The sequence below is a fragment of the Arvicanthis niloticus genome, chromosome 14 (genome assembly GCF_011762505.2).
Source record: "Arvicanthis niloticus isolate mArvNil1 chromosome 14, mArvNil1.pat.X, whole genome shotgun sequence".
In the NCBI taxonomy this organism is placed as follows: domain Eukaryota; kingdom Metazoa; phylum Chordata; class Mammalia; order Rodentia; family Muridae; genus Arvicanthis; species Arvicanthis niloticus.
The window spans coordinates 6,982,154-6,998,072 of NC_047671.1; the positions used below are offsets into that span (position 1 = coordinate 6,982,154).

Consider the following 15,919-nt stretch of genomic DNA (forward strand, 5'->3'; position numbering starts at 1 on the left):
AGAACCTTTCTTAGATGATTAAGAAACATTCTGAATGTATTAAAACTTAAAACATCGTTAATTTTTGCCCGATTCTCTTTCAATGTGATTATTAGCATTCTGTCTTAACGAGCTGTAAGCAGTCCACAGACAGCAACCAAGCAGACCAAACTCTATCTGAGGCCTATCTCTAAACAGCCTCTGGGCTAAGAACAGCTTTGACACCTGTGATGGCTGAGAAAAATTAGCAAAGCTCTACTGTGAGACAGCCACTTATATGAAATCCAAAGTCCAAGTGTCCATAGCAAAAGGCTTCTCGGCGGTGATACAAGCCCTCTACGGCTTTGGTGCCTCGAGGCCAAGGTATCTTCACCCGCTCAAAAGGCTTATCTGTAGAAAAAGATGTGCTGGGCCTCAGTGGGTAAGTGTGCTTGCTATGCAAGCATGAGGACCCAAGTTCAAATTCCTAACATTAATGAGAAGGAGGGAGGGAGGGAGGGAGGGAGGGAGGGAGGGAGGGAGGGAGGGAGGGAGGGAGGGAGGGAGGGAGGGAGGGACAAGAAGGAAGGAGGGAAGGAAAGAAGGAAGGAGGGAAGGAAAGAAGGAGAGAAGGAGGGAGGAAGGAGAGAAGGAGGAGGGAGGAAGGGAAGGAGAGGAGGGAAGGAGGGAAGAAAAAAAGAAAAGAAAAAAATCAAGGCACGCTACACATGCCTGTAACCTAATACACACACACACACACACACACACACACACACACACACTGAAAAGGAGGGAAGAGAATGGGCATTCCTTCCCCTAAATATGGCCTCTAAGGACTTGGGGGTGGGGGGCTCTAGGGAGGATGAGTTTCAGAGCTCCCTATCAGCCCCCTGGGGCATGAAGCCAGTAGGACAAAAGGACACAGACATGACCAACAGCCCCAGATGGTGGAGCCCCAAGGTCCTCCTGCACTGGTACCTACTGGTAAGCATCCTGGTAACTACTCAAGACTCATGCTTATTTGCAGACTTAAATAGAGGACATAACAGTGACCCGAACTCAGATGAGCTGCTCTAAGCATCCTCCAGACTCTCCAGAAGAATCCCTGTAGGAATGGGGAGGGGGCCATGACTCCCACAGTGCTCCTATTTCAAATGGCTCAGACCAAGATGGGAATCAATTATATGATCATTTCAACAGGCATAGAGTTGGGAAGGGGTCACAAACCAAAGGCAGCTGCCGCGGAGGTCGCCTGCCCAGAGAAGCCAGCTACGAACTTCATTAAGGGTTCTAGTTTCCATGCCCCATGTAAAAAGAAGCAGAAAGTACCGCCAACTTCCTAAGGCGTTTCGAAATATTAAATAATACATGTGGCTCTCACAACAGGGCCATGTTCACAGCAGGCACCTGATGAACGGTCCATCAAAGGACACAGACTCATCTGGGGACAAGTTATCCAGGTTTTCACCAATTTAAGTCTATTATAAATAATTAGAGGGCCAGCAGAGTAACTCAGCCAAAGAATGCTTGCCACCAAGCTTGACAACCTGAGTTCAACCCACAAGACCCATGTGCTGGAAGAAGAGAACCAACTGCCACAATCTGGGACACATGTGCTGTGGTACCCTCTGGCCTCTGCACATGCACAGTAAGTAATCAGTAGCTGCTGAGGCACTGTATTTTGTTCTTATGACCTTTTGGTATCTATGTAGCCAGAAGTAATCACCTATGAAAACCTCTATAGCATCTACCCTGACAGGCACCGAGCAGCAAAGTCTGCAAAAACTTAACAGCATTGGAGCCAATGGGAGAGCGCCTTGCACCACCAATAGGAGAGCGTCCTGTGTCACCAATAGGAGACCACCTGTGCCACCAATGGGAGAGTGCTGTGTCACACACTGTAAAAGGATGATCTCTCCAGGAAAAACCTTAGTGGTTTTTCAGAATAATTAATGCAACGTATAAATCATCATGTCGTGCTTTTTATTTTGGTTGCCAGAAAGCTCTAATCCTAAATTCTGCCCTATGTGTCCCCCTAGGGGAAGTCTTGAGGTCTGCATGTTTATCTCAGATCCCCACCATCATGAACAATTAATTATTCCATGTCCTGCCTCTTATTTGTACTTTGTGACAGATTGGATGTGTGACCTTAAGTGCTCTCAGCCTTTAGTGGCAACAGAAATAAACACAAACTGCTAACACCAATGTGAAAGTCACATAATGTCAATCACCTCATACTCAGAGGGGCGGCAGCCACATCAGCCCCTATAGGGAGAAGTCCCCTGTGGTGACATGAACACTGTAAACGTGTGCAGCGCTCAGTTTACACTGGCCATGGCGTATTCTGAGAAGTTTTTAGGAAGTTATCAAAATCATCCAGTATAACTACCCAGTATAAGGCCAGCAAAATGACTCAGAAGGTAAAGACATTTGCCAAAGTTAATACCCAGGACCCATGTACGAATTCCTGCATGTTGTCCTCTGACCCCCACATACGCGTCGCCATAAGTATATGCCCTTACACACAAAAATTAAACAAACAAACAAACAAAAACAATTGAGACTGGAGAAATGGCTCAGCAAATAAGAGTACTTGCTGCTCTTTCAGAGGCTCTGAATTCAACTCCCACTTTTTGCCAAGCTGTTCACAGCTGCCTGTCACTACAGCTTAAGGGTTTCAACACTATCTTCTGGCTTCCACGGAAACTGTCAACCACACGCACACACCCACACAAACACATACACGTGATTAAATAAATAGATAAAGTCACTGAACACACAATTTCAAGTAAACAATGACAACTTAATCCTCTTCGGAAAATGAACATCATTCTAAGTCTGGAAGTCCGTCTGGACATCTTCTCCTCTCAGAGAACACCTAGACCGACTGACAATGTCTGCTAAAGTGATTCCACAGAAAAGGTTAGGTTGCTGTGCTTCTGTCCCAATAAAGCAGAACTAAGCAGCACTGGCTATGGAGGACCCAGGAATCAAAAGTCAAGCAGTTATTAATGATCACAATGAACCAGATATCAACTGGGGCACACAAGACAAAAAAAAAGGCGCTTCAGCCCAGTGGGCTACCAACACCAGTCTCTCGGCTGAATTACCAAAGAGAAAAGGCACCTGCTCTGCCTCTAGGTTCTTCTCCTTGTCACTGCACCTCTCCTTTCTTGCTATCTTCTCTGTGTATGCCCCAGCTGAGCTCGGAAGCCAGTGCCTGCAGGTACTGGTCAGCTCCCCATCCCTGACACCTCTGGTACACTCCTTGCCAGCTTACCCTCACCCAGACTTCACCACCAATGCCTTCAGGACCTCCTCACCTGTTCTCACCTGACGACACCAGCTTTGGACACAGGGCACTGAATGTACATCAGAATGGCTGCTGGCTGTTCTGACGCCTTTCCTAATCTTCTGGTAATTGGTTTCTTCTAGGGTTTCTCTATGCTACGCCAATAACTTGCTTACAAGATGTGATGTTTCTAGGTACTATTAGTACCAAACTTTGTGAATGAAAGGGGCCCTGGGTTTTATCTCAATACTGGGGAAAAGGAGGTCTGGAGAAGGCTCAGCCAATAGAGCACTGGTCACACACACCTAAGGACCTGAGCTCAGATCCCCAGTGCCCACAGAAAAACTGAGCCCGATAGTTTGTGTTAATAATCCTGGTACTGGAGAGAGGGGCTCAAGTAGATTCTTGGAGCTTAGAGAACAGCCAGCCTAACCTCAATGTTCACAAATACCCACACGCACATGTGCCCTCACTCACATGAACACACACGGTGCTATTGGTATTGGTAGCTACCACTGGATTTCCTTGAAAAATCTACACCTTTGCCCACAGGGCAGCCTGGAAACTATGCTGACAGCTGGCTGGCTGGGAGACCAGCCTCTCTGCTTCCTCCTGGACAGCACTCTGCAGTGGCCTCAAATGGTGACAACTGGCCCAGTTCTTACACAAACACTTCACTGTGGAGATGCAAATACTGAATCAACACTTTTTCCACTGGTTTGGAGCTAGCTCTGAGCACCACAGGTGAGCTAAGAGGCGTTCTATCAGCCCTGCTTAGTAACTGATCACTTGCCAGTCTAGTGCTGAGTCAGCAGACTCCTTAGCGGCCTTGTCCTCTAGGCGGACTTTGAGCACACCTAGCTGAGTGTATTCAGTGCCAATATCCTGGAAAGAAAACCAACCTGGTGCTAAGAACCCAGGCCAAGCCCCACCCCATCTGTGGCCTTGGCCGACTGACCAGATTTTCCTGCATTTCAGCACCTACAGAACTCCAGGTTCATACAAAAAAAAAAAAAAAAAAATCACCTCTAAGTCACCTAGATACAGTAAAGTCCAAACGGAAATATACAAAGAAACACAAATGAGCATGAAAGCACTGTCCTGGTCTACTCTACAGTGAGGCCAGCCTCAAAAGAAAGGAAGGAGGGTGGGTAGGAGGAAGGGATGTGGGAGGGAGGGAATAAGAAGGGAAGGAATAGAAAGAAAAAAAGAAAAGAAAAGCCACACTAGAGTCATCTTAACCTGCTCAGATCGAGGCTACAGTTGATAACTTCTCCCCTAGGACTGGAGCACAACCCAGTGTCAGGACACTTATCTTCCCTTCCTCAGAGCTGCAGAAGGACTAATTACAACCCACCCCCATGTAAGCACCTAAGGAAGCCTGTCTGAGCCAAAAGATGTAATGCACTTTCTAAAATGGGTGAGCATCCTCACAGACAGCAGGACTGAATGCCCACACCACATGTTCCAGCTGCCCCTGCACTTGTGCACCACAACAGAAACACAGTACACAATTACATCCTGAGTTCCAACTGAGACAGACACTTTAAAACATGCAGGACTGGAACAGGAGCCACTTCCTAAAGTTAACATTCAGGACAACCTATAATCTTCCACCAACCTAGAAAACAAGTGATAAGCCTGTCTACCAGTAAAACCATTAACATGCTCTGCTTTTCTGTCACCAGGGTAATTTACAGAGGCTAATTTTAATCCTACCACTAATCCCGTGATTCTACTGAACGGTCCCCAGGTTTTGTGTTGCTATGGAGAGTGCTCATACCCCAGAAACTACTTACTGTCAGTTTTAGGACCAAGACCATCCTCCTCACCCCTCAACCTTTTGTTAAGTGAAAAGTCATTTCTGAGGAAAAAAGGACATCCTGGTGCCTGGGTCATACATATGCTGTTCTCATCACAATGACCATTATGGCTTCATGCCAGGTACTTCTCCAGGAAAGAATACCGTCATCATGTTACTGGGTCATGCTAAGGACTGGAAGATCCATCTGGATCTTGGGGATATAATTATCAAATGGGTGACAGTATTTTCTGATACTGGTACAGAAATACTGAGTCACTGATCATCTCAGTGTGACCCGTGTGCAAGGCAAGGCACAGTTCCACTGTTCAAATTCTGGACAATGCACAGCCTACAGAGTGCACAGAACATGGCTTGGGGACACACAGATGACCAAGCTTATTTGTTTACTTCTTTCCTTCAAACGAGAAAACCAGGAAACGAAGGATAATGACGCCATCTGAGAAGACAACAGTGTCCAGAGGCTCTGGGGCCCTGGGATAGCAGAGTTCCACATTTGTCAGGAATGGAGGTCAACGGTGACAAGGCAGGTGGATGCCGTCCTGGATCACAGAACGCAAGTCTTCCCTTGTGAATTAAATACAGCCTAACCAAAACCCCCTAGCTAAGGTGTGCAGACAAAACTATCAGAAGCCAAAGATCAACTACACATGGATATAATTCCACGACAGCTCAGAACTTCAGCAAAACTAGGAAACTCTCAATCTGTAAAACCATCAGTAAACCCAGGAAGCTGTGAATATAGCAGGCTACTGATTCACCCTGGGGCGGCAGGGTTGGGGGTGTCGGGGTAGGGGTCTCAAGTGGGGAAAGCTAAGCCCTTAAGATCATTGGAGGAGGGTAGCACACATTTTGAGTTCTAGGTTAAAAATCACAGGAAAAGTAAGGAGCTACAGTTCTCTTTCTGGCCAGTGATCTTCAGGCTTAGCCCCAAGGACGAGTCTTAACAACTCCTACCTAACTCTGGGGTTTTCTAAATCTGTATAATCGCTCAACACTTAATGACAAACCGTTTCCAATAAGCCCAAGTCTTGCTCACCACTCATCAATACCAACTGAAGAAGCCGCGAAAGCCACAGCCACCTCTGGGCAAAACTTCCAACGCACCACTGCATGTACTCAATCTAAAAGAACATTCTCGAATGCCAAAATAAATCAACGTCCAGCATAGCTCTGGTCAGCTCATGCAATACAGGTTAAAGAGAACCATATGGTAAAGACAGACACATGTTGCCCTTCGCTGAAACAAAGGACAAAAGTTCCTAGACAAATTGTCCCTTACTCTTTCACATGGGAGGAGGCAGAGATGATTAGAGGGACTTCTGAAGTACTAAGAATTCGGGGTGGAGGGGGGGGTCGACTTACTCTGTCCATTAACAAAAAATTAGGTTCCCCAGAGCACCTCTATGTTTGAGTCTCCCTCTAGGTCTCGAAAGCTAACACCATATTGTAATCTCTAAGCATCATCTCCTAAGCGAGCAGGAGGAGGGCAGGCCAGCTGTGTGCAGGAGGCAGTGGCATCATCTGGTCCCCAGGGAATGAGAGGCAGCGAGAGACAAGCCTACCTGTTCCAAAGGAATAAAACACCTGCTCAACTAAGCTTGGAAATAAAACAGTAAGACATGGGCCTACCTCCTCCCACTACCACGGAGACAGCAGAACTCCACCACTGCAGACTGTAGAGAGAGGAGAGTTCCCGCTGTAGCAACTTCATTAAGTTCCTGACTCAAAACACCCAGGGAAAAACAGTCTCCCAAGAAGAGCACATCCTGGAACCGAGACATGTCTGATGAAACTGCTTTTCAGATTATTTTTTCCCTCTGTTCTCCAATTTTGTGTCTTACTCATTACTTAAACATATATTTACATGCTTGCTTTCTAAAAATAACTTCAGTTCTAATTACTCTGCTTAGTAATTTCCAGGACCATTTGGGCTGAAGATTAAATGCCAGATCTTTCTTGAAAAACTACTTTTAAGGCATGTAGAGAGGCACAAAATGATACTTCCTGACAGTCCCAATGTGTGCATGGGAAAGCGGCTCCTTCCACACAAACACCACCGCTCGGTCTGGCAGGGAAGGCCACAGCTGCCGGCTGGCGTCACGTGTAGGCAGATGCAGGGGATAAAGAAGGCAAAGAGGACAGTTGCAACTGCCAATTTCCCCCAATCCTTCAGAAATATACCTCATTTACCTCGAGAGACAGGCCAGGACATTTACAGTCCCAGAAATGTACTCATATGCCCGAACTACGTCTTCTTGGATCTCCTTGGAATAAAATTGCTTTAAAGTAGAGGGTTTTTTGTTTGGTTGGGTTTTTTTGTTTTTTTTTTTTTTTTTGGTTTTGGTTTTGTTTTTTGTAAGATTGGAATAAACATTCCAAATTCACAATGTCTCTCTTCATGTGTCCTTTCATAAGGTTAATGTTATTAATAATATATTCGCCAAAAATAGAAACACTGGATAGGATTCCTTTCTTAAACTGGGTTTCTGGTAATTTTCAAAAATTCTTAAAAATTCTGCAATAATCATAGCTGGCTTCCAGGACAGGACGGGAGAGGAACGGTGCTCTCTCAGAACAAATCAGAAAACGGTCTTGCCTCCCCTCCAGCAGCAAAGCTCCCTGCTAGTGAGAGAAGGGAGGATGAGGGCCAGGCCCTGAGCGGAAAGCGCTGCCCCTCCGACGCCCCCTGATACTCTACACCCTGAACAGGTGGCTGCTTCAACACTCAGACACTCCATGCAGTGTGGTGCAGAGAGGCTGGGATCGGCCCCACAGGACCAGTGACAGCAAAGGCGGACAAGAGTAAAACCCTACCCACAGCCCCTGAGCATCTCCAGGGTCCACATTCACATCTGCCTCTCGGCCTCTCCAAGTTCCTCTCAGTCAGGGATGCAAACAGCTTCGGATTCCAGAAGCCCCTTCTTCCTTCCTCGGGCTTCAGAACAGCCTTACATCCTGAAGCTGGGCTTGCTGGGAAAACGCAGCTCCTGAGGAGACGCAGTTCGCAGCAGCACCAGAGGGGTCGCTCGCCTGCCCTGCCAGCTACGGAGTAATGAAATTAGTCCCTCATGCTTCCACGTGAATAAATCTGGAAGCTAAGGTCAAAGGTGCCGAATTGTAAGCAGCCTGGAGAAGCCTAGTGAGGCACCAAGCAAAACTCCGGTGGACTCCCAACACAGCTGGGGGGTCGGGTGAGGGGGTCGGCATGCTCAGGAAGATGGGAGGTAGGGGATTTCCCCGAAGTTTCCAGAACTGGGGGGGCGGGAGGGAGGGGGCCTAACAAAGAGATCCATTTTAAAAAGAACTGCGTCAGAATAGCTTTTTTCAAGCACTGAAACATAATAAACACGAATTTGGTAAGCTGTGCTTTTGAGGAAGAAATGATAGTCCCGGGATCAAAAGTTTATATAGGAAATACCTAACTGTGTTTCTCCTTTCTTCCATGAGTTCTAGTAATTAGGATCAAGTCCACGTGCACCGCTAAGAGAAATTTGGGCGATTCAGGATAAATATGGCCAGTAAAAAAAAAAAAAAAAAAAAAAAAAAAAAAAAAAAAAAAAAAAAAAAAAAAAAAAAAAAAACTCTAAGTGAAAACTGATCCGTCCCCAGCACAGTAACAGCCATGTTTGCTTTGGTTGTGGACCTAGTGATAGGATAAGCAAACGATTTCTTATAGTGTGCCACAATTAACACCTGTCCTTTTCTCCTAAACTGAAAGTCGAGTAAGAAACAGAGCAGAGAGGTGGTGACCAGAAGACCCTCTAAAGGAGCAACACTGTAAAAGGAAAGCGCGGAGGCTAGGGCGTGCTCCCTCCTCTACAGGCCAACAGAATCAGCTTACATTTCGGCTCCTATTTCCACGGCCTTAAGGTATAATGCAGCTGAAATTCTACACACAACCTCCAGTCGCACTCAACGCCACTCCCACAAAATTCTTTTTCAAAGATTCCTTATGGTAAATTGTGAATAAGGCCAAAACATATCCTTAAGTATGAATATACAAAAATCTACAACCCCTTAAACTCAGGACTGGTTTTTCGAGAAGGAGCCATGACTAAACACTTAAGTTGCCAGGGTACATTACCATCTTCCCCCAGTGGAAGACTGGGAGCCATCTGTTTGAGTATTCCCTACTTCAAAGTATTCTTAAAGAATCTCTTTCTCTTCCACATAATTGTTGCTAAACTTAATCACATTTCAAATGCTCCACTTATAAAACTCAGCTATCTCCTGGTAGGAACCAGAACTAAAAGTTTCATTTATGAAAGTGGAGAAACACAGAGTGACCCGTTGGGGCGGGGGCAGGGAAGGGCATCCTCTCAATCCACTTCAGTGGTGTCTCTGGGACTCCGTGGGAAGTGAAGAAATAGATAAGATTTCAACATCCCCGGAAATCTTTTAAAGGTACTTTAGTTGCCACTACAAGGCGTTTACAAGTAAGTGTTCAAGGTAAGTACGCTACCACGAGGACATATCAGCAATTAGTTATCAGACACACATACCAAAGTTAAAGTCTGAGGCCCTAGCATTCGAGTTTTTCAAAGTTCAGAACCACAAATAATCAAAATACCCTTCTTTCTGTCCACTTTTGGGAGCAGTGAGTGGCCAGAGAGCAAGCCACTGGGTTTTGTTTCTTTTTGGAAAGGCAAGCCTGCTCCTCTAGCGAGCCTTATTACAGAGCCACTGGGATGGCTTCTCCTTTTGAATGCTAATGTACTCTGAAGGCTTCGGTATTAACAAGTGTAAGAAAACAAAATTCTCCTAATGAACTAAGAAAATATTGGACATGTATTTATCTTAACACATCAGGATTTTAATTTGATTATCAAAACAGTTGTGAGTCTTTGCCTGAGCTCAGTTTATCCCAGAGCCCATTAGAGCCGGCTATGGGGTCACTCTCGTGGAACTAAAGCAGTCCCCATCCAGTGACCCAACTCACACCCCTGACACCAGGGCAGCTCAACTCCGTCTCTAATTTTGCTGGGGTCGGGGGGAGGGGACCCTTAGATGAATGCACAACAGTACTGTGGTATATTTAATCCTCGCCGGTCTGTGTAAATAAAAATACCCAACTATTTTGACTCAACAATTGAAGAATGCGAGGGAAAAAAAATAATGAGTGATAAAAATGGGCTCTCGCGTACAGGGCAGTAGCGAATATCATATCAAATAGCAAGCATGCCTAGTTCCTTAAAGTAACACATTCCAAACCGAAACACTCCAATCATATTAATAGGGAGGTTTAAAACGTAATCTGGAAAGATCCTGCTGGGGAGCTATCCTCTTTGCTTCTACGCCGGTCAACGCACATCAATTTTTAAATTACATTTAATCAACATTCAAGACTTAATGGTAGGTTCACCAGGACGTGACTTTCTGCTATACCTTTAATTAAGACGCCGTCTAAAGTTCCTTCCGAGAGTTGCTGGTTAAGTGGGCACCGAGAGTGGACCAGCGGTCCAAGCACTCGGTCCTTTGTTACTCAATGGACACCCTGGAAGGCCCGCCCCAGCCCAGGGGCACATCTGGGCTTCTAGAAATAACCCAACGTCCATTCGGGCCTCCTCTTCACCCAGGCATCGATTAGGTCTCTCGCGTAGACCACAGGGCACCCCCTCCCCCCGGAGCCGCCAGCACTCCGGACCCACCGGCCACTCCCGCCCCGGAGAAGCAGGGCCCAACTCAGGTGTGGAGACTTACATAACCGTCCCCCAGAGGGGGGCACGTCTCCCCTCCCAACCCACCCCCAACAGAACAAAGTGAAGTTTAAAATAGAAACCAATTACCTGGCCTGCCCGCGGTGCTGGGCCGCGAAGCCCCGCCGCGCCTCCGTAAAAACCCCCCGCCCGGGCGGGCCACCCCTCCCCGCCCACGCACACCCACGCCTCTGCCCCACGAGTTCGCCGCCCCTCCCCCACTTTCCCCGTGCCCACGCCCCTCCCCCCCATGGCCCGCGCCCCACAGCCCGCACGGACCCCCAAGCCTTTGTTACGGTGCGAAGTTGGGCTGCGGGTCCCCGTCTCTTTCACTTCTTGGGTTACAGTGAAGGCGTGTGACGTCCGTTCCACATGACGGGGGCGGGGGGCGGGCGCCCGAGAAGAGGGGGCGGCCGACCGGGGCCTCCCCTTCAGCGCCCCGCCTACGGCCCGCCCCCCGCAGCCCGAAGCCCGCAGCCCAGCAACAAGCGGCCGCCGCCCCCGCCCCGGGGACAGGCAGGTGGGTGTCCCGCCCCCAGCAGCACGCCACGCCTCTAGGGCGGGCAGGTGGTGCCCTGCCCCCGCGCAACCTCCCCCCCCCACCCCCTCCAACCCTCACCAGCCACCCAGACCCACGCCCCCCCCCCCCCCAGCGGCGCCGTGCGGCCGGGACACACAGAAATAGGAATGATTTAATGCAACGACATACCCATTCCTCAAGCCGCGGGCTTGCAGAGATTGGAGAGAGGGCCGAAAGGGGTGGCGATCCGGTTGGGTGGAAACGGCCCGCGGAGGAGGAGATACCCGGGCTGACAACACCTAGTCACCGAGTTGGAAATCTCGGGGCGGGGGCACCCTCGAGGTGACCTCGGTGCATGCAGATACTGCAGACCTGGTGTGGACACTGTGCCTTCCAAGGTCTGTGGCCCCCACATGGGTCTCTAGAAAGGGAGGTGCACGCGTGTATTTAACCCAACACTGCATCTTCACCACCAAGCCCAGCATTTAAACACAAACTAGGCAGTCCAGGCCCGGCTCGCCAGTTCAAGTCCCGAAATGAGTGCTGCTCTAGTCACCCATCACTACGGACGTTCCTAAGTGGAGCGGATTCAGACAGTAGGCAGCGTGGTGTGGCCCGTCTGCCCCTGAATGTACCCATTGTGCAGAGCAGTCGCGGCCAGAGCACAGCACTAGTAAGACCAGTGAACACCAGAACTTTCATTAACCGCGAACAGTTCGCGTTCTAGAATTTGCCACGGACTAAGTATCACTCCCCTTGAGAGAATCAAATTGGAAGTTGGAAGATGAACGGTGCCCTTCACTTTTATATGGAGTTAATATCCTTTTCAACAATCCCCGACCTCTGTATGTTTGCTATCTGCAAGTGGCTACACGACCCCACCGGAGCCTGGAACCAGGCGGATAAAACTGCTCCTGGGTCCCCCAATGGCTTTGAAGTGTTATCAATCGTTCCTCTTTTCTTTCCATGTGGCAGGTTTCGACTTGAATCCGAAAGTGTCTCTACTGCCCAGTCTTCGCAGGAAGACGTTGGGAGGGGGCAGGGTCTCCACTTGGACTGCTGCGTGCGCATCTAGCTGGACAGACTTGGATAAAAGCGTGTCCACGTCTACAGCACACATCTGTGCAAATGCGGGAGCCTGCGGATGCGCGCGTCTGGCCCGACTCTGGGCCGATACACGGGCGCGTGGTCGCGCGTGCGCGCGCTCTCACACACCCCAAATTACCTCCGGGATAGAGAGAGCTGCTCCGGATTGGCCGACAGAGCCGTCACTCAAACCCAGGGGCAGGGAGACTTTGCAAGGCAGTTTCTTTTCTCTCTTTCCCCTCCGTGTCGTTCCATTTAATGGTAAAACAACAGCAGAGCTTTGAAAAGTTAACCATCTATGCAGAGTCTGTCTCCCTATCGAGGCCGGAGTCAGAGAATACCATTTAAATATATCCCGTACCTCCACAATGGACGAAAAGGGAAATGGGCAGCCAGTACAGAGAGCCCGGAGTAAAAGAGGGGGGCAGTCAAGGGGCGGGTAAACTCCGAGTAGAGTTGTTCTCAACACCCCAAAAAGGACTTTGACCTTTGAGTGATTTAATAATTAAAAATTGTTTTTACGAGTCAGATTATAACAAATGTTCGACCCTAATTTTTAGAGTCGTTATTTTATTATTTAAGCTTGCTGAAGCAAGCATGTTTCCTTAAGAAAGAACTGACCTATTTTTGGCTGGAGATAAACGATCATGTTAACAGATGTTAATCTTGTAATCTGTTTTTCCTGCAAAGCACTTCACATACCCGGACTTCAAGACCTTAAAAATAACATTTTTTTCCAAAAAGACCTGACGTCACAATCCACTCTCTGGAGGGAATAATCATACTCCCTTCCAGTTCTTTTTCTCCTGCAATGATTTCAAAGACATTAAATCTTTTTCACTTTATAAGTGCCGATTTGTTCTGCCTCAACTCCCACTGGCTTTTATTTGCATTTCAAATTCCACAGGTTACACCAGTCGCCTTTTCAAAAAAAAAAAAAATGTAAACCAACAATGAAGCAGTAAATGGCTTTTTGTGCATCCGGATTAAATAAGACACCGAATGAATATATTTTAAAAAGAGGGGCCGAGCAAGTTGATCGGTGCTCACCCAGAGACCAAGCGACTCTTCATCAGCAAGCCAGGCAATGAGTTAGCTACACACAACCCCGGAGCTGGGGGTTGGGGGAATCGGGCTGGTCGGCTGTAGAGAGCTTGTTAACGCTGGTGATGGATGCGGCTGACTTACAGACCCACATTTTTCGGGTAAAAGGCTGGCTCTCTGGAGTCCTAATTGCAGGGATCCACTGGCTTCCCGACTCACAAAGCCTGATTCTCCTCTCACACCGACCTTCCTCCATGAACCGCTGGCTTAAAGACCCCACTGGCCTGGCTTTTGACAAACTTTATTCAGACAAAGTTTCTTTAAAACTTGACGAGGCGGTTTAATCTAAATACTGATCTTAACTATTCGGTATGTTCGCCCTGGAAATGGCAGAGGAGGCGCCTTTCCAACCCCTACCCCACCCCCGCAGCATATAGCCCACTGCATTCTTCTCTTTCACACACCCGGGTGTAATCCGTGTGTATGTGTGTGTGTACAAATATACACACATATAAGGTTATCAATAAGTTCCCCACCCCCACTCTGCCATAGCCCAGCAAAGCAAATCGCAATTCCGTGGAGTCCCCGCCGCGCTGATCTCCTTCTAGCCCACTCCGAGTCACTTCCAAAACCTCTCCCCCGCCCCCACCCCTACGCGAACTTCCCTTTCTAGAGATCCCACTTCTTTAATGCTGGGGGTCACTCAAATCTCTCCGCTGACGGGCAAGTGTCCGGGGAGGGGACAGTGAGAACACCCCCACACACACCAAACACAAATACGCGAACACGTCCCCTAGGCAGCGGCGCTCTGTGCCCACAGGCATCGATCCCCTCCGCCAAACCCTTAATAATTGAAACGGCTCCTTCGGCCCCGCCGCCCATCACCCACCTTCATTAGCCAGAGCGTTTTACTTTAAAGTAAGGCAATTTGCTCTTTGTCTCCTAATGGATGAGAGCGCATCCGAGCTCCCCTCCTCCCGCGTCGCCTTTGACGAAGTGTACAAAGCCAGAGCCTCTTCCGCGCTCCCACCCCGGCCCCCACCCCGCCCCTCCACTGCGGTAAAAGCCACCTCCCGGGCGCTCGCCCTGCCGCCCGAAGTTTCATCTTCTCCTCTCCTGGAATTGCAGAGCGGAGTAACTACCAACACAGAAAGCCAAGTCGCCCTCCTGGCGCCAGAGACCTTCTACAGGGCGCGCCCCCTGCCCAGCGCGCCCCCACTCCACGGGGCACAGCAGGGTCTTGCGCACGTAGTGGGTCCCGACCTTCCCCGCCTGGCCTGTCCGTCTTCCCCCCTCTGAGCCAGGAAGCACCCCCGCCCTTCGGCCCCTACCTTGGCGGGGAGGCGGCGGGCCCCAGGAGGAGGACGCGCACGCCCCGCGCATCTGAAGGTGAAGCAGAGCGCCCGCGGCGCGGAGCCGAGCGCTGCTCCAGACCGACCGCGCCAGCTGCGCCCTGGCGCGGGGGACGCGCGAGGACGCGCGGGACCCGCCACGCGCCCGGCCCCCCTCCGCGCGCCGCGCGCGCGCCCGGGACTTACCGGCCCCGCGGGGGCCCAGGCGCCAGCAGGGCTCGGAGGGACTGCACCGTGCAGAGAAGGGGACCCGGCGTCCACGGCCTGAGCAGGCCCGAGGCTTCCCCCAGCCCGGGAATGGTCCGCCCTGTAGGAAACGCACACGCTCCACTATTGTCTCATCAGCACAAAGTTCTGCCACACTGCGGAGAAAGTCTGGAGGCTCGCGATGACTCAGACCTAGATAATTCCTTCCCTAATAGCCCTGAATCACGACGTCGGCGGCTAGTGGTCGCCCCTCTGCTTAAGGTCTCAGGTTGCCACAGCTCCAGTTCCTGGAGGCTGTTTATGCGCGCACACCACACACACACCCATACGTGCAGACGTGCCTGGGATGCTTGTCCTGCTGCCTCAAGCACCTGGACGCTGAACCTCGAGCCCACACCAAGAGCCCACACCAAACGGTGTCCACCCTGCCCGCGGCCTCAGAAGCGCGCGTGTCCCCTGAACTTCACGGGAGCGAGTCTGGGAGTCCGCATGCTTCGGGAAGAACAGGACAGCTCGGGGGGCAGAGTGGAGCTTGGACTCGTTTATCACCGTGGCTGTTTACTTGTGTCTTCAAAGTTCGACTTATTTTGCTTTGGTTCTGAAAACTTCATTTGTGCCCCCACCCACCCCCATTCCACCCTATAACCACCCTCCGTGGGTCGTAGTTAGTGACAGTCTATGAATCAAAACCTTGATTTGACTCCCCAAAGCTTTCTTGGTACTTGGCAGGGAGGGGCTGGGGAGGGGGGAGGGGAGCTGGAGCAGTAGGAGGAGAGAGGAGGAGGGGCCGGGGAGCGCGCCCCGCGATCCGCGGTGACGTAGGCCAGGGGAGTTGTGGCCTGCGGAGGGGCACTATCTTCTCCCACCAGGCTCTTGGCCATATTGTTCGGCTGCTGAGCGTGATAACTCCGCAGTGGAGATGCATTCGGGCCAAGATGC

The 15,919-nt window shown here is 49.9% G+C and overlaps 1 protein-coding gene across 8 annotated transcripts in view; it reads right to left on the reverse strand.

Annotated features, from left to right (window-relative positions):
- Znf516 (zinc finger protein 516) overlaps positions 1–15,450 on the reverse strand; it is a 91,506-nt gene extending 76,056 nt beyond the window's left edge. For 3 of the 8 annotated variants that reach the window (XM_076912357.1, XM_076912356.1, XM_034517852.2), the window contains exon 1: positions 11,051–11,173. The gene's annotated coding sequence lies outside the window, so the exon portion shown is untranslated. Of the gene's footprint in view, positions 1–10,861; positions 10,978–11,050; positions 11,174–11,480; positions 11,610–14,310; positions 14,411–14,752; positions 14,882–14,959 lie in introns of those variants that run through there. The other 5 variants (XM_034517853.2, XM_034517854.2, XM_076912353.1 and 2 more) reach the window with 5 other exon arrangements.
- Positions 15,451–15,919: the final 469 nt, after the last annotated feature.